We start from the raw sequence: 19508 nt of genomic DNA, 5'->3' as shown, positions 1-19508 counted from the left end.
ATCAATTTAGAAAACATGAATCCTTTTCTGTGTATTTTATAATCACATTAGTTGGGAATAATTTTTTACAGATGTATTACCTCTTTTTAGACTACTTTATTATACAAAAAGGGAAAGCATATGTATTTTAAATTGGCTGTCACTAAAATGGAAGGTAATGTTGAGAAAAACAAAGTACATTATTTTAGTAAGAACAGAGTGTTTTGTCCAACTGAAGAAATGTCAGTGCTCTAAAATTTGTTGTATCACCAGATAAACATTAGCAGCAATAATATGTAACATCCTACCTTCTGGCAGCAGATAATATTTTATCACAATAAAGAGAAAATCAGTAACAATAGAATGAGCATCAAAAACCAAAACATCAGTACAGATAACATTCTATTTGAAAGTTTATTTAAAAGGCCCTAGTAAAGTGTTTGTAGATAGGTTTTTTCCAGCTAAACCAACAAATGTTTTAAGATGAAGCACTTTTCTCAAGCTGACATGAATCAGTATAGTACAGTTTTTTGGAAAAAGACTTAAAATTTATTTGGAATATCTCTCTAATCCAGAAAACAGTCTTGAAGTCTAGCTCCTCTAAATAAAGGATGGGGTCACTAATATATTTGGAAATTATACAGAATCATCATGATTAATACATATTTTAATTGAGAATAAGTAGATATCTATTTAAGTGCAAATATGAGTGAATATTATCATCAACACTGAGCCACACTCACAAAGCTCTGTACGGAAGTGACAAATTCAGAAATTATGTTTACAATGTGTCACATGAGCTATCCCTCCTGAGTCTTAGTTTCCAAACAGGTATAATAAAAGTGACCTTGGCCAGCACTGCAGCTCAATAGGCTAATCCTCCACCTTGCGGCGCTGGCACACCGGGTTCTAGTCCCGGTCGGGGCGCCAGATTCTGTCCCGGTTGCCCCTCTTCCAGGCCAGCTCTCTGCTGTGGCCCGGGAGTGCAGTGGAGGATGGCCCAAGTGCTTGGGCCCTGCACTGGCATGGGAGACCAGGAGAAGCACCTGGCTCCTGGCTTCTGATCAGTGCGGTGCACCGGCCACAGCACGCCATTGGGGGGGTGATCCAACGGAAAAAGGAAGACCTTTCTCTCTGTCTCTCTCTCTCACTGTCCACTCTGCCTGTCAAAAAAAAAAAAAAAAAGTGACCTTACAACTCCATGCATCAGGGCTAAGTGTTTGGCATAGTTTGATGATACCTCCTGGGATAGCCACATCCTGTATCAGAGTGCCTGGGTTTGAATCCCTTCTATGCTCCTCATTCTAACTTTCCACTGATGAGTACCCTAACCGCAGAAGATGGCCTGAGTTCTTGGGTCTCTGGCACCCATATGACAGTTCCTGGCTTCCACGTGTCCCAGCCACACTGCTGTAGGCACTTGGGAACTAAATCAGCAGACAGGCAATCTCTCTCTCTCTCTCCCCAACACCCCTTGCTTTGCCTTTCAAATAAATTAAAATACATTTTTAAAGATATTTAGAAGGTTATGTTCCAAATGAGAAGAGCCCAAGACACTAAGGTGGGGCCAGGCATTTGGCACAGCAGTTAAGACACTAGTTGGGATGTTCATATCCTATATCAAAGTGCCTGAGTTTGAATTCCAATTCTCCTCCAGATTCCAGGTTCCTACTAATGTTTATCCTGGGAGGCAGCAGGTGATGACCCAAGTACTTGAGAGTCCCTGTCTTCCACATGGGGAACCCAGACTGGGCTCTGGGCTCCTGATTCTACTTGGCCCCAGCTCTAGCTGTTGCAGGCATTTGGGTAGCAGCAGATGGAAGATCTCTGTTACTCTGCCTTTCTGTCTCTGTGCCTTTCAAATAAAAAAAGAAGCTTAGATCACTCTGTGAGTTAGATAAATAATACGTATCACCTACTTTGTACTAAGCCACTGACATATGAAGGCTAAAAACATTTACCAAGGGGCCGGTGCTATGGCGCAGTGGGTTAACGCCCTGGCCTGAAGTGCTGGCATCCCATACAGGCACCAGTTTGAGATATGGATGCTCCACTTCCGATCTAGCTCTCTGCTGTGGCCTCGGAAAGCAGCAGAAGATGGCCCAAGTCCTTGGGCCCCTGCACCTATGTGGGAGACCTGGAAGAAGCTCCTGGCTCCTGGCTTCGGATCGGTGCAGTTCCAGGCGTTGCGGCCTATTGGGGAGTGACCCATGGGACAGAAGACCTCTCTCTCTCTCTCTCTGCCTCTCCTCTCTCAGTGTAACTCTGACTTTCTAAATAAATAAATCTTTAAAAACATTTACCAAGTTCCCTGGCCCTAACAACAAAATTCTCAGGTCTAGATTCCAAAAGCCATTATCTATGGCTCAAATAAAGATAAATATAATGTCCCCCATGAGTAAAGTCTTGTTTGACATTAAGGCAAATGTAAAAAAATAAAATGATGCTCAAAAAACAAGTTTGTTTTCTAAGTAGTAGGTTTGCATTTGCTCAATTTGCTAAAATCAACACAGCCTGGAAGAGATTAGTCACTCCCTCAATCACCCAAACAAAACAGTAAGTTGAGAACTATGCACTTGTTTGTGTGGAAAATTCTGAAGCAAGATCAGAAAACCCTAGTGATTGTGGTTTTTTGCCTTTATTCTGAAAGTTTTACCAATATGCTTGAAATCAACTGTATCAACGAGCACTAATCAAGTGATTTTGTATCAAAAGAGTAAGAGAACCAGAAATCAACATTTTGTTTTTACAATAAATACCTTGAGGAAGAATGGTTATACCTTCTTTGTGTTGGTACATGGTTTATACAAAGATCAATGGGATGGTTTCAATAACAAAGACAGTAACAATCTAATTGAAATAAGGGTGTCAAGTAGTCATACCAGCAGCCAGATTTCAATGGTGGATAGGACCAAGTGGTAGTACAATACAGAGGTACCTCAAAGATGCTTGGACTGCACACTGTGCTTAGAATGAGTCTCTTAGAGAGGTAATGTATGAGCTAAGATCTAAACGAAAATAAGCTAGCAATAATAATAAAATACCCATGACTATTATGGAAATTTATGGAACACCTGGATTGTGCCAGAGACTGAACAAATGCTTAATAAAAATTAAGCATTCATTCAATCCCACCACAGAAATAAAGTATTAAGACTATTACTAGTATTACTCTTCCTCACTTAAGTGATAAGTAATCAACACTGGTGCAGTTAAATAATCACACAGATAATAAATGAAGGTATGGGGATTTGGACCCAGAGTTAATGTTTTCAATCCTTTGCTAAGTTTCCAGATTCTCAGAAGACCCTGATTCCATGTCTCTTCAGTCACCAACTTCCATGATCCCATCTTGGTAATTTTTATCATACTGCAACGTTTGAAGCAAGAAGTTCCTCTCCTTTGTTCCCCCACTTCCAGCTTTAACCATCCATCTAACCAGTTTTTATACTTCCTTCCTTCTGCTACACTTATCCCTCACTGCCAACACAAAAACTTGCTTCCTCAACATTCCTTTCTGCTGGCTTTAACATTTTGGCTCTCTAACCTAAACTCCATGTTCTTTCGCGTTAGTCACTTGTGTTTATATAGCAAATCAAAATCTCCACCACTATTTCTACTTCTACCTCATCTTCCTCCACCTCCACCTCTCTCTCACTTTCTCTTTCTCTCTTTCATTCCATCCATTAAAAAGTAAAACCACAAACTCTGGTTAAACTAAGGAATTCCTAATTCCTACATCATATTATCCTTGGATTTCTTCCAGAGAAAGTCACACAGGAGTAACAGCTGATGACTTCACATTGACAGGCATCTCAGAGGTTCTTCTATATGCCTTTGTGCAACTCATACAATAGTCATTAATTACAAAATGTATTGTCTCTGTTGTCTCTCACTTTTAACATAGATCTTCCTGCAGAAGCAAAATGGAAACAGTGCTGGACTCCCCAAAATGTCCTACTTGTCCCAACCTGAAATTTACCAGTGATGACTCTCTCCTTTTATTGACCCTCTGAGAAAAAGGGATCCTTCCTCCTTTGACAAATTAGCCTAACTTTATTATTTCATTCTACATCCACCAAGAGCTTACTACCTAAATCAATAAAACTCTCTCTTCCATGTCTTGAACCTCTCTTTCCCAACTGGATCATTCTGCTCTACTTTCCCAACTTAAAAAAAAAAATAACAGTAATGAATAGAAAACAAAACTGTATCAAAACAAAACTTAACTCAGTCCTACATTATCTTCTAAGCAATACCCTGTACTCTTTCTTCTTTTAACCACAACTCCTATAAAGAGCAGTCTATACTTCATGTCCTATAGCCTTACTTCTAATCCACTGTTTACTGTAACTGGTCGCTATTCCTATTATATTAAATAGTTCTCACCAAGATACCCAATCTATATCTAAATAAAATAGACATTTCAAAAATTTTTCTTCACCTAGTTTCATGTAAAATGTAAAAAATTTTATTCTTTCTTGTTAATTCTTACATCTCTTCTCTCTTGTCTTTCTTTTTTTTAAGCAATTTTTTTTTAATTTTTATTTGACAGGTAGAGTTATAGACAGTGAGAGAGACATAAAATAGGTCTTCCTTCTACTGGTTCACTCCCCTAATGGCCGCTACGGCAGGTGCTGCCCCGATCCGAAGCCAGGAGGCAGGTGCTTCCTCCTGGTCTCCCATGCAGGTGCAGGGACCCAAGCACTTGGGTCATCCTCCACTGCCCTCCTGGGCCACAGCAGAGAGCTGGACTGGAATAGGAGCAACCAGGACTAGTACCCGGCACCACAACCGGGATTAGAACCCGGGGTGCTGGCACCACAGGTGGAGGATTAGCCAAGTGAGCCATGGCGCCAGCCTCTCTTCTCTCTTGACTTTCATAACACTACTTTTCACTTGTTCTCCATGATACTTCCTGTTCTTTGATAATATCCTTTCCTGGGCCTCTTATCTTATTTAATCTTTAAATATATTAAACTCTAAAAAGTTCTAGTATTACATATTACCCCATCTACATAATATCCTTGGTAGGTAGGTAACAAAGTGGGTAAGCAGACAGAGATGTAAGTGACTCCTAATTAAGAACTGAATTGCTAACAGAGTTTTGAATGTCAAATTACATAATGACTTTGTACACTTAAATATCCCATAGGCATCATAATATCACATATCAAAAAAAAATTGAACTAACAGATGCTCAACTCCTAACTAAAAGATGGTGCTACTAAAATGTCAGTAAAGTCTCTAATGAAGGAAGACAGAAGTGAGAGAGAGAATTATGTATTTACATAGTGAGAAGGTCTAAAATTATTACTGAAGGGAAGGAGCAAATGTGAAGACAAGGTGGATTTTTTTAAAGATGATCAACAGATATAAGGTTCAAGTTAGATAATTTCAAATTTATCATGGACCCAAGAATGTATAAAACTATTTAGATCTCCCTAACAACTGCTTTGAACTCAGAAGCAAAACAAGTTCAGCATTAATTATCCTTCAGAAATTACAGAAAAATTAGCAAAGGATTAATATACACAAGCCCAAAACTAAAGCATGTATACTCTTTTGTTTCCACATTTAAAAACTGCAGACTTTCACAATAACATGCAACACACAATAAATTTCTTAAAATAATATTTGAACACATCATGTCATTAATTAGGTATGTGAGTATAAATCAACAGACAAGGGTGTGGATCTTATTGGAAATAACTGTGGTTTCACTACTGATGGAAAAGCAGGTTTGAATTTGAACTGGATGAACACTGTCTCTAATTGCTCTAAGAATGGAAAATGCAGGTAGCCATTATTTTGCTACTATCCAGACTGTATTTTGCCTCAGGTGAAATCTGTCAAGACTTCCTTCCTATATTCTTCTGCTATGGATCTTATCCAACCATTGTTTTGTCACATCCTTTAATCCATCTTCCTCAAATAACTAATCAAAAACATCCAACTATAATAAACATTTCTTTCCCATCAAAGGATTATAATGCTGAACCTTCATAATAATGAGCTATACACACACACAGGTGTACATACACACACATATATAAACAGAATATGCACGTGTACAATCACCACTTATCCATGGATAAATGCCTTCAGGGTATTTACAGTAAATATTAAGGAACAAATAGTAAATAGTACCTTCCTTATGTACTATATAAGAAATGCTAAATTAAAAAATCATTTTCCTTATGTATTCCATTATAATGTTTTTCAGTTCTCTTATTACTGTCATACATTTCTGGAGGTATCATGTACCTTCAAGAATACTTTACATTTAGATTATGTAAAATTATCTCAGCTGCTAAAAAGTAGGATGGTCAAAATTCCTATCAATTAAGTCCATTATATTTCTCAGCACTGATAAGATGGGGAAAAACATCAAAAAACATAGAAATCTCCTTTTAACCAACAGTCCCTTCCTATACATTATCAAAAGGTTTATAAAAGCCCCAAACATCAAATTTTTCACATCTGAGTTCCATTTCATTTGTCTTTCTCTTTTCAAGTGTGGAAAAAATGTCAATGGGTAGTTGCGTTCAGGGTCTCAGATTTGGTGATAGCTTAAAGGATTCAAAGGATTTAGAATTGTATAGCTACAGTAAGATTTATTAAAGTGAAAAGACAGAAAGCAAAATCTGCAAAGGGAAAAGGTAAATAGAATTAAGTGCAATGAAGGGATCCAACATGGTTGAATAATGAGCAGCTGCACAGACCTCAGAGCAGAAAATACCTACAAAACAAAGGAAGGACCATGTTTCCAAGAGATTGGGGGACAGAAGTCTTCAGTGTAGAAACGACAGAACAGAGACCTGTGGGATGGTGATAAAAGGGGACAGATGCTGCTATGGTTGGGAGTCACCATCTTCCCAAGTCAAGACAGGGAGAAGTTGCCACATACTTCACTATTAGCAGCTGTAACTGAGGAAGAACTCCATGTCCTACCTCTCACTGGCTTTAATTCTACCCTGGAGAGCAGACTGGGGACTGAGCAACTATTTGGCTCAGGAAACAGAAGTCACCTTGCTTTCTTTCCTTTCTGACCCTCACAGAGCACCGACTCAGATGGTTGTGTAGAACTGTGCAGCTGATCTCTGTTCTAATACAAGAAGTGAGTAGACTCAGAGTCAGCGTAATAACTACAGAGCCCTTGCATCCTGCAACTGTATGAGTTGGGGGATAAGCTCCAGAGCCGTGCTCATTCACTTTACATTATCCAGAGGAGTTCCCTTCAGCTTCTTAGAGCTATCCCCAGCAGCAGTCCATAAAAAAATCTGGACTCAACCTAAAGAAACTCCTTCATATCTCTTAGCTCACAGTGCTGAGATCACCAGGCACAAATCACAGCATGCCTTATGAAAACTGGGGGCAATTTCTTTTGTCTTGCAGAACTAGGGCCATTGATATTTGTATTACAATCTCTGGAGTAATTCACACTCATCCACAGTATCAGGAGTGCTCTATCTGCACTGGCTCTACTTCAGACAAGTGACCACCACTATCCCCAACACCTGGCTCCGACCCTGGGCGACCTGGGCAATGATCTCACTGTCCCTGCAATGCCAGGACTGTAGCAAACAGTACTGATTTCCTCCAACCCACTGGAGTCTACCCAGGACAACCTAGGAAAAAACCTGTCTGCATTCCAACTCTCTGGATCCATATCTAAAAGTGTAAAAATCTACTGTATACTTTGTAGTCACCTGATAGGAACAGAGCAGAGTTCAGTTCACACCCCCCAGTCCTAGGACTAGGGCTGTTGGCGTTATAAACCCCAGCACCAACTGTACTCTCCCAGCAGGATCTGAAGAAGGGCCCATCCACATCACATAGTCCTTGAGTCACATTTATTGGTGCTACAAGCATCACACAAGCTTGCCAATGGCTCAAGGAGACAGTCCATTTTGTGCCCTGAGCACAAAGAACATAGCACTGGCCATCACAATTCCTACTGTAACTAACACTAAACTCTTGGAGGACTGAAGAACACACTTAGGAAGCCCACACTCACCTCAAAGTCACACTTCTACCCCTATGAACTTCTGCAAACTAGAACAGTGCGTCACTTATACCAGAATTGACACTGACTAAAGCAAAAGAAATCACTCAGGGGTTACATTTCTGGGCTCACATAGAACCAAAGCCATAGCAAGAAGCCACAAGATATCCTGCATTCCATCTAAATCATAATTCTTTTCCAATAAAACCTACTCCATAAAGAAGAATGGACTATTACACAGATGTGCATATGTCAACATAGGGACACAGGAAACATGAAGAAGAAAGGTAGCAGGACAGCTCCAAAATAACACAACAATTCACAATTAGATCCCAATCTGAAGGAAATCTATGAAATGCCAGAAACAGAATTCAAAATGATTGTCAGCAGACTGAATGCAATAAGAAATCAATAGGTGACATGAATTAAAAATTCACAAAGGAGACAGAAATCATTAAGAAGAACCAAACAGGGGCCAGCATCGTGGTTCAGCAGGTTAGGCTACAGCATGATACACTGGCATCCTGAAGGAGAGCTAGGAGAGCTTGCTCCAGTCCCAGATGCTCCACTTCCAATCTAGCTACCTGCTAACATGCCTGGAAAAGCAGCAGAAAATAACCCCAGTGCTTCGGCGCTTGCCACCCACACGGGAGACCTGATGGAGTTTCAAGTTCCTGGCTTCTGCCTGGCCGAGCCCTGATTGTTGCAGCCACTTGGGAAGTAAACCAGAAGATTGGAAGACACTTCTTTCTCTTTCTCTCCCTTTCTGCCTCTTCTCTCTGTTTAACTCCGCCTTTCAAATAAATAGGTAAATCTCAAGAAAACAGAGATTCTGAAGATGAAAACAGCAATCAATTAAATAAAAAATATGACAGCTACAACAGTATGATAGACATAGTGGAGGAAAGAATTTCTAATTTGGAAGTCAAGATACTCAAAATAAGTTAATCAGACAATAATAAAGAGAAAAGAATTAAAAACAACGAATAAAGTTTGTATGAAACGTGGGATATCATTAAATGACCAAATATTCATAATATAGGAATCCTGAAAGAGAAGGGAAGGAAAAAAGCATTGAGAACCTGCTAAATGAAATTATATCTGAAAATTTCCCAGATCCCAAAGGATACATGGACATCTAGATACCAAAAGTACAAAGGACCCCAAGCAGACTCAACCAATAAAGAGCTTCTCCAAGGCATATTGTAGTAAAATTTTCAAAAGCTAAGGACAATGGGAGAATTCCAAAGATAGCAAGAGAAAAAGGTGAAGTTACGTAAAAAGGAAAATTTAATAGACTAACAGCAGACTTTGCAGCAGAAATACTATAGGCCAGAACAGAGGGGGAAGATATATTCAACATCTTAAATGAAAAAAAATTTCCAACCAAGAATATTAAATTCAGTGAAGCTATCCTTTGGAAGTGAAGGAAAAATAAGGTATTTCCCACATAAGTAAAAACTGAGAGAACTCACTTCCACCAAACCAGCCTTACAAGAAATTCTGAACTGAGTCCTACATTAGAAGTAAACACAATGGGGCCAGCACAGTGGCATAGCAGGTAAAGCCACCATTTGGGCACCGGTTAGAGTCCCGGTTGCTCCACTTATGATCCAGTTATCTGCTGTAGCCTGGGAAAGCAGTAGAAAATGGCCCATGTCCTTGGGCCCCCACATGGGAGACCTGGAAGAAGCTCCTGGCTCCTAGCTCCTGGCTTTGGATTGGCGCAGCTCCAACTGTTGCAGCCATCTGGGGAGTGAACCAGCAGATGGAAGACCTCTCTCTCTCTCTCTCTCTCCCTGCCTCTCCTTCTTTCTGTGTGTAACTCTGACTTTGAAAAAAAATAAGTAAATCTTTAAAAAAAAGTAAAAATCATAAAACACATGACAATATCAAACTCACTAACAAAGGAGATATAATCAGTAACCACTGCTGCCTGCAGTGTCAGCATCCCTTGTGGTGCCAGTTCTAGTCCAGATGCTCCTCTTCCGATCTAGCTCTCTGCTATGGCCTGGGAAAGCAGTTGGAAGATGGCCCAAGTCCTTGGGCCCCTGCACCCACGTGGGAGACCCAGAAGAAGCTCCTGGCTCCTGATTTGGATCAGTGCAGCTCCAGATGTTTCAGTCAATTGGGGAGTGAATCAGAGGATGGAAGACCTCTCTCTGTCTCTCTCTCTCTCTCTCTCTCTCTCTCTCTGTGTGTGTGTGTGTGTAACTCTGACTTTCAAATAAATACATAAATCTTTAAAAAAATAAAATAAAATAAATTATCTCAAAAACTAAAAAAAACAAGTGAAAGAAAAGGAAAAGGAAAGATGGTAGGAGGGAAAGATGAGGAAAGAGAGAAGGAGGGAAGGGATGAAGAGAGGAAGGGACTATCCCTATGTTCTTAGAAACGAATATACAAAGCACATTGAATCTACTAAAAAATAATTAAAAGTCAAAAATTAAAAAAACAAAGTGGCCAAAGAACAGGAAAAAGAAAACAGAAACTAATAAGGCCTAAGGAATTTAATTCAAAAAGCCATTAACTCCTAAGCAATACTTGAAAAACGATGCATTTACAAGGTGTTAGAAAAGAACTCTCTCCCTTTAAAAGTGATGGCCTTGGAATGCCGCTGGCTCTCTTTCTAATTTCAGTAGTGGTGGTACTCACATTCCCAGAAAGCTACAAAGCCCACTTATATGAATAAGACATGGGGAAAAAGAGACAAAAAATGAGAAAGAGATATTCCATAAAAAATAATCATATGATGGGTAGAGTTCACCACAAAAATTCAACTTCCATCACACATTCAAGGTCGCAATTATACATATGTTGGTTACCAAAAGATATTTATCAACAATTGAAAGGCTGTACAAAACAGCAGAACAATGAAGCAAATATAAAATAAATCAATCAGCTCTATAAAATCTATCCAGTTTTTTTCTATTTCTCTTGTCCATAAGGAAAACTGGTAAGTCTACAGGCTAACATTTTCCAGAGCAGGCATTTGACCTAGCAATTAGCACACAGGTGAAGAAACCCACAGACCTTATAAGAGTGACTATTTTCCAAGTCCTGACTCTGTTCCTGATACAGCTTACTGCTAATGTGCACCTGGGAGACAGAAGGTGATGGCTCAAATAGTTCGGTTCCTATCACCCACATGTGAGACCTGAGTTGGGTTCCCAGTCCCCAGTTTCACTGTGAGCTCACATCAGTTGATGACAACTAGAATAAAAGGAGACAACTCAACAGCTGCTACAGCAAGACAGCAAAAGTTGGGGAGGGTAGGGGAGGGTGGCACCAGGGAATAGAGTTAGAGAAAAATTAATACTCATACCAACCAATCCCAGAACTCTGCTTCCAACACTACTAAGGCAAGGAGTGTTCCTAGTACCCCTGTCCTCTCTTTTTCCTTTAGTGTCTTTCATAATCAAACTTGCCTTAAAGGTGGTGTTAGTAAGGGGAAAGGGTTTGAGCAGAGAACAGAAAGAGGTAAAAAAAAAAATCAGTAAGTAAATAAGACTGAAAAGACACCTCTCCCAAATATTCCTAAACAAAGCCTTACTGATTTCATTCAACAACATTTATAAAGGATCATACCAACATTAGGGGCATTCCAAATGAAAACATTATCACTAATAAAGCCTCAATCACTGAAAAATGAGTGAAAACAAAAAGTCATTTGTTCAGTTTGATCAACTTTTCCACAAAATTTCAGAATATCTAAGAAACCCCATTCTAAATTCTAGTACAATATAATTAACAACAATTTTCTGTTTGATTGTTTGTAATAAATAGCCTGTCAGTTATGGATACATAAAACGTATGACACAACAATTACAGATTGATACTGACACTTGTAGGCACACACACATTTTTAGTACACAAGAATAAACACACATACTATAAAATTATGGGGAAATTTATATTACATTCATTTTATAGAACATAAAGAATTTTTTTATTTCTAGAGAGATTAAGAGTTTTTATATGCTTGTATTAATGACAAATTAATTTAAAGCATAAATACTGTGGTTACAAATCCTTGGTGGGAATACAAATTTCACATAAAAACACACAAACCAAAAAAGAATGATCTGTTTCACAATACAGTTTCCAGGAGGCCAGAACAACGAAAAGCAGCAATTATCTGAATGTGCCAAAGTGATACACTGAAACATACATGATATTTCAAACAGAGGCATACATAAAGCTGGGTTCTTTACAAGGCAACATAGTAATGTTTTATAATTAATTAAGTGTAGACAAGCCTCACACAGAATATATCTCAATTAATTATCTCTGGTGCTTACATTTCAGAGACACATCATCAGAGAAAATATATGTCAATATCTCTAATGCTGACTCTGTGGACAAAGATTAGGCAAAACCCTTCTGAAAACATAACTTCCTAAAAGATGCAACAAGATGAAAATATTGATTGGTGAAAATAGGAATGATTATCCAAAATGAGATGAAAATACCCCAAACAGAGAGGAAAATGGCTGACTGACTTGAGTTCAGGGAAGAATGCTAAAATTACATTTGTGTGTTTTATTTACTGAAATTATCTTCTAGCACATTAAAAAAACCGTACAGTTTCCAAATGACAATAAATTGTATGTATACACTATTTAGTTTTAACTAAACTAAAAGCTATAGGAAGCTTTGGAAAAAAAAAAAAAGTCATCCAAAGAAGGTACAGGTTGAAGGTGGAATGGAAAATCATATGAACTAAGCTGCAATAAACCTAAGACATGATCCTGTGTGCAACTAAAATGTAGAGAATTCATAACTTGTAAACAGTTTGGAATAGTCACATCAAATTTTGTTTCTCCAACTACTTGAACTTTCAGAAGTATTTTAAAAATGACTCATTCTTGTTAAGTGGAAAGAATCTCTCAGGTCATGAAACTAAACTGCTTTAATATTATCATCAAATACATGGAGTTCTTAACAATAAAATTTTATATCTCTTATAAAAAGAAAGTACAGCTTGAATGTATTATTATTGATATATAGACATGTATTTATTGATGTGATATTAGAATTAAAATTAATACCACCAACTATGACACTGAGCACCAACTACGGACAGAAGGATAGTCTTGAAAGCTATGAAAGATATAAGGTAAGGCCCTCTTCCTCAACTAAAGAAAACCTGATGACTGGCATTGCTACATATGATCCAGTTGCACCCAGCTTCCATCATCATCTCCTGCTAATCAACTATTGTCTGAAGGCTACAAAACTCTATATGCAGCATTCTCTTGAGCTAGGATTTTGGGATGCATTAGGGCCAGATAGTTAGATGCAATATAGAGATATTTGGAACACTGGAGTGAAGTTGGGAACAGTTTCTTGCTATTTTGACTCTTTGCGACTCTCCTGCAAGGGCACAGACACCTAAGTTTCTGTTATCAATCTGTAACTTTGGGCTAGTCAGGAGGTTTCCTATGCTAGTCAGTTTTTCTTTACTACAAGGAAAATACCTGAAACAGCTAACTTGTAAAGAAAATGGCTTCTTTTTGCTTATGGTTTTGGAGGTTCACAGTCTAGGATCAGGTGGCTCATTTTCCTGGTATCTGAAGAAAGTGGTAGATGATTGAACAAGTGCAGAAGGAGAATCAGATGGCAAGCCAAGAAGCAATAAATCTCCAATGATAATATAAAACTTGATCTTCACTGAATAAACAAAGGAGCTAAGTGATTCAATAGAATTGCACATGAAAAAAAAAATTTTTTTTTGACAGGCAGAGTGGACAGTGAGAGAGAGAGATAGAGAGAAAGGTCTTCCTTTTTGCCGTTGGTTCACCCTCCAATGGTTGCCATGGTAGGCACGCTGGGGCCAGCGCACCGCGCTGTTCCGATGGCAGGAGCCAGGTGCTTCTCCTGGTCTCCCATGGGGTGCAGGGCCCAAGCACTTGGGCCATCCTCCACTGCACTCCCGGGCCACAGCAGAGAGCTGGCCTGGAAGAGGATCGGTGCCCCGACCGGGACTAGAACCCAGTGTGCCAGCGCCGCAAGGCAGAGGATTAGCCTATTGAGCCACGGCGCCGGCCATGAAATTCTTAGATTCTTAACTAAGCCATGCTCCATTCAAAACCACTGGAAAATTAGCCTAACATATTCTTGCATCTCCTAATGAACTCATTCATTTTGGCATACTTTAGACGTTTTCTGAATTGATACTGAGAAGATAACTAATCACTTTTCCATAGTCAGGAGAACTAGGCCAGTCTCTGAACAAAACAAATCAAGCAAGCAAATCTGAAAGACCCATAATATACTTATGAAGCTAAATTAAGCTGTTACTCATTGAGATCATAATATTTAAACATTTTAAGCAGCAGTTGGTTGAAAGCAGAACATATATTTAAAATTTCTGTCAATTTTTCTAAACTCAAGCAAAATACATCATCAACAATTTTTAAAAACTAATTCAAACTTTTAATGAGTTAAAGAACAGATACATGAAACAGCAGAAAACATGTCACAGATACTTTTTCTTTATAAACATTACCTTATCATAGCACTTTTGATTACATATACTGTTATCATTTTCTTTTTGGCAAAAAGAGCAGAGACACACAAAGGACATTAATCCCAAGTAATAGGTTTCTCAGTCTTTGTGATTAAAAATAATTATTTCTCCACAAATCCTATGAGAACATACTGCTTCACACAACTACTTGTACATTTTAATGAAACATGATACTAAGCTTCAGTAAAGTATAAAAAATAATGTTCAATTAATTAAATACATTCATCTTCTTGTGAAGAAATAAAATATTAACTTCTGTTTCATTAGTCATGATGTTTAATACATAGAAGATATTAAATACACATTTCTCCAGAGGGTTTAATTTAAAACACAAGAGGGCATACAACTAACATCTAGGCCGCCACAACACCTAAGGGAAAATCTGACCCTGGCATACATATCCAAAAATACATTTGTATTTTCTTAATTTTTCTCATATTCTATTATAATGATAATTTTAACTCTACAACTCTGATGTTTAACTAAAATAGGCACTTTGGAAGAATATATATGGATTTATACACACACACACACACACATATATATATATATATGATAAAACTTTTGTTTTAAGCAGATTGCTATTTGGGACTGATTTTTTTTTTCTGTTTCCAATTGTCTTATTTTTTAACTTTTATTTAAAGAATATAAATTTCCATAGTACAGCTTATGGATTACAATGGCTTCCCCCCTCCCATAACTTCCCTCCCACCCACAACCCTCCCCTCTCCTACTATCTCTCCTCTTCCATTCAAATCAAGATTCTCATTTTCTATTCTCTTTTTATATAGAAGATCAGTTGAGTATATATTAAGTAAAGATTTCAACAGTTTGCACCCACATAGAAACACAAAGTGAAAAATACTGTTTGAGTACTAGTTATAGCATTAAATCACAATGTACAACACATTAAGGACAGAAATCCTACATGAGGAGTAAGTGCACAGTGACTCCTGTTGTTGACTTAACAAATTGACACTCTTGTTTATGGCATTAGTAATCACCCCAGGCTCTTGTCATGAGTTGCCAAGGCTATGGAAGCCTTTTCAGTTCGCTGACTCTGATCATATTTAGACAAGGTCATAGTCAAAGTGGAAGTTCTCTCCTCCCTTCAGAGAAAGGTACCTCCTTCTTTGATGTCCTGTTCTTTCCTTTTTCCACTGGGATCTCACTCATGGAGATCTTTCATTTAGGTCATTTTTTTTTCTTTTGCCAGAGTGTCTTGGCTTTCCCTGCCTGAAATACTCTCATGGGCTTTTCAGTGGATCCAAATGCCTTAAGGGTTGATTCTGAGGCCAGAGTGCTATTTAGGACATCCACCATTCTATGAGTCTGCTGTGTATCCTGCTTCCCTTGTTGGATCGTTCTCTCCCTTTTTTATTCTATCGGTTAGTATTTTCAGACACTAGTCTTGTTTATGTGATCCCTTTGACTCTTAGTCCTATCATTATGATCAATTGTGAACAGAAATTGATCACTTGGACTAGTGAGATGGCATTGGTACATGCCACCTTGATGGGATTGAATTGAAATCCCGTGGTATGTTTCTAACTCTACCATTTGGGGCAAGTCCGATTGAGCATGTCCCAAACTGTACATCTCCTCCCTCTCTTGTTCCCACTCTTATATTTAACAGGGATCACTTTTCAGTTAAGTTTCAACACTTAAGAATAACTGTGTATTAATTACAGAATTCAACCAATAGTATTAAGTAGAACAAACAAGAGAAATACTAAAAGTGATAAAGTATTAAGTTGTTCATCAACAGTCAGGACAAGGGCTGATCAAGTCACCATTTCTCATAGTGTCCATTTCACTTTAACAGGTTTCCTTTTTGGTGCTCGGTTAGTTGTCACCAGTCAGGGAGAACATATGATATTTGTCTCTTTGGGACTGGCTTAATTCACTCAGCATGATGTTTTCCAGATTCCTCCATTTTTTGCAAATGACCGGATTTCATTGTTTTTTACTGCTGTATAGTATTTTATAGAGTACATGTCCCATAATTTCTTTATCCAGTCTACTGTTGATGGGCATTTAGGTTGATTCCAGGTCTTAGCTATTGTGAATTGAGCTGCAATAAACATTAATGTGCAGATGGCTTTTTTGTTTGCCAATTTAATTTCCTCTGAGTAAATTCCAAGGAATGGGATGGCTGGGTTGTATGGTAGGGTTGGGACTGATTTTGATGGAGGTAGCACAGCCTAGTTACACATTTGCTATGACATACAACAGGTCAAACAGGTATCAAAGAAAAACATCTGCTATATATTATCAACATTAATATGGCAGCAGAGATTATTAAGATAAATTACATACCCCAACAAAAGAAAAGTTATTTTATTCCTAATTATATGATGTACATATATTGAAGGAAAGCTAAACTCAATCTAATATTATTACCTTATGTATTATAAGACAAAACATTATGCCTTATTTTAAACAGATAAAGCACATTGTCTTACATAAGAGAATAATCTTATGTGTCTAGACAAATGAATTTTAGACATAAGGATGAAAAAGAAGCTAAGGAAGGCTATATGAGATAAGCAATTCTTTTCTAGTTTATTTATTTAACTTGAACAAGTTTCATACATTTCATATACACAGATTTCGGAACAAAGTGAGGTTTCCCTTCCCTCCCAACCACATTCCAACCTTCCTCCACCCTGCTCTGGACTCCGATTCTGAACTTTTACAATGATCTACTATCAGTTTACTTAGGGATCTTGTAATTAGCCCTACTCTAAGTAGAGAAGTTCAGCCAGTATACGAAGAGAATGAGCAAAACAAATAAAGCAAAATTAAACCAAAGATTACTCCTCAATAGAAGAGATAAGGGCTATAAACAAGCATCCATTCTCTAATGTCTATCTTGTATGAATACATTACTTTTCACATATTCTATTAGTTGCATTGGATCAGGGAAAACATATATTTGTCTTTGGGGCAGACTCTGTGGCGTAGCAGGTAAAGCCGCCGCCAGCAGTGCCAACATCCCATATAGGTGCCGGTGCAAGTCCTGCCTGCTCCACTTCCAATCCCACTCTCTGCTATGGCCTGGGAAAGCAGTAGAAGATGGCCCAAGTCCTTGGGCCCCTGTACCCCTGTGGGAGACCCAGAAGAAGACCAGGCTCCTAGCTCCGGCCATTGCGGCCAACTGGGAAGTGAACCAGCAGATGGAAGACACGTCTCTCTCTCTACCTCTACCTCTCTATCTCTCTCTCTCTCTCTTTCCCTTTCTCTCAATATGTGTAACTCATTCAAATAAATAAAATTTTTTTTTAAAAAAAGATATTTGTCTTTTTGGGACTGGTTTCCAGTTGTGACCATCTTGTTGCAAAAGGCAATATTTCTCTCTCCTTCTCTCTGTGTGTAACTCTTTCAAATAAATAAATAAATCTTTTTAAAAAAAATCTGTCTTTTCAGAATATGCTTATTTCAATGAGTATAATGGTTTCTAGTTGTGACCATATTGGTACAAAAGGCAGTATTTTGTTTTTTATTGCTCAGTAGTACTCTGTAGTGTATATATACCATAATTTCTTTATCCAGTCACTAGTTGATAGACATCTGCGTTGATTCCATATCTTCACTATTGTGAATTGTGCTGTAGTTAACATGGGGGTACAGATATCTCTTTCATATACAGATCTCTTGGTTTGGGTAAATTCTCAGGAGTGAAATGGCTGTATCATATGGTAGTTCTATATTCAGATTTCTGAAGTATCTCCATACTATAATCCATAGTGGTTGCACCAGTTTACATTCCAACATACAAAAGATCAAAGTACCTTTTTCCCCATATCCTCACCACCATTTGTTGTTTGTTGATCTCTGTATGCTAGACATTTGAACTGGAATGAGGTGATTTGCATTTCCCTGATGGCTAGTGAACCTGAGCATTTTCACAAGTATTTGTTGGCCATTTGAATTTCCTCTGCTGAAAAAATGCCTGTTGAACTCCTGGCCCATTTGTTTACCGGATTGTTTGTTTTGTTGTTCAGTTTCTTGAGCTCTTTATATATTCTGGATGTTAACCCTTCATCAGTTTCACAGTTGGCAAATAATTTCTCCCATTATTTGGTTGCCACTTCATTTTGCTGAGTGTTCTTTTTGCATTGCAGAAGCTTCTTGTCTTGATGTAATCCCTTTTTTTTTTTTTTTTTTTTTTTTTTGGCTTTGATTATCTGTGCTTCTGGGGTCTTTTCCAAGAAGTCTTTGGCTATGCCAATGTCATGTAGAGTTACCCCATATTGTCTAATAATTTGATGGTATCAGGTCATAGACTTAAGACCTTGACCATTTTGAGTGGATTTTTGTGTAGGGTGAAAGGCAGGAGTCTAATTTCACACTTCTGCATGTGCCAATCTAGTTTTTCCAGCACCATTTGTTGAAGAGACTGTCCTTGCTCCAGGGATTCAGTTTAGCTCCTTTGTCAAAGATAAGTTGGTTATAGATGCTTGGATTGATTTCTGGCATTTCTACTCGGCTTCATTGGTCTATCCATCCGTTTTTGTACCAGTACCAGGCTGTTTTGATTGTAACTGTCCTGTAGTATGTCTTGAAATCATGTATTGTGATGCCTCCAGCTTGATTTTTGCTGTATAAGACTGTTTTAGCTATTCGAGGTCTCTTTTGTTGCCATATGAATTTCAGCATACTTTTCTCTAGATCTGCAAAGAATGTCATTGGTATGTTGGTTGGGATCATACTGAATCTGTAAACTGTTTTTGGTAGTATGGACATTTTGATGATATTGATTCTTGTAATCCATGAACATGGAATATTTTTCCACTTTTTAATGTCTTCTTCTAGTTCTTTCATTAGTGTCTTGTAATTTTCATCAAAGAAGTCTCTGACATTCTTGGTTAAATTTATTTATTTATTTTTAAGTTCTTGGTTAAATTTATTCCAAGGTACCTGACTCTTTTTGGAGTTATTGTGAGTAGACTGATTTACAGGTTCTTCCTCAACTGTAACATTATC

At 38.0% G+C, this 19508-nt stretch overlaps 1 protein-coding gene across 11 annotated transcripts in view; it reads right to left on the bottom strand.

The window, feature by feature from the left end:
- CEP128 (centrosomal protein 128) overlaps positions 1–19508 on the bottom strand; it is a 620584-nt gene that overhangs the window by 462697 nt on the left and 138379 nt on the right. The gene's annotated exons all lie outside the window — the stretch shown is intronic.

Source organism: Lepus europaeus, chromosome 22, assembly GCF_033115175.1.
Source record: "Lepus europaeus isolate LE1 chromosome 22, mLepTim1.pri, whole genome shotgun sequence".
Classification (NCBI taxonomy): domain Eukaryota; kingdom Metazoa; phylum Chordata; class Mammalia; order Lagomorpha; family Leporidae; genus Lepus; species Lepus europaeus.
Note: the sequence above shows the minus strand (reverse complement) of the source record. Positions and strands in the feature narration are given on the sequence as shown.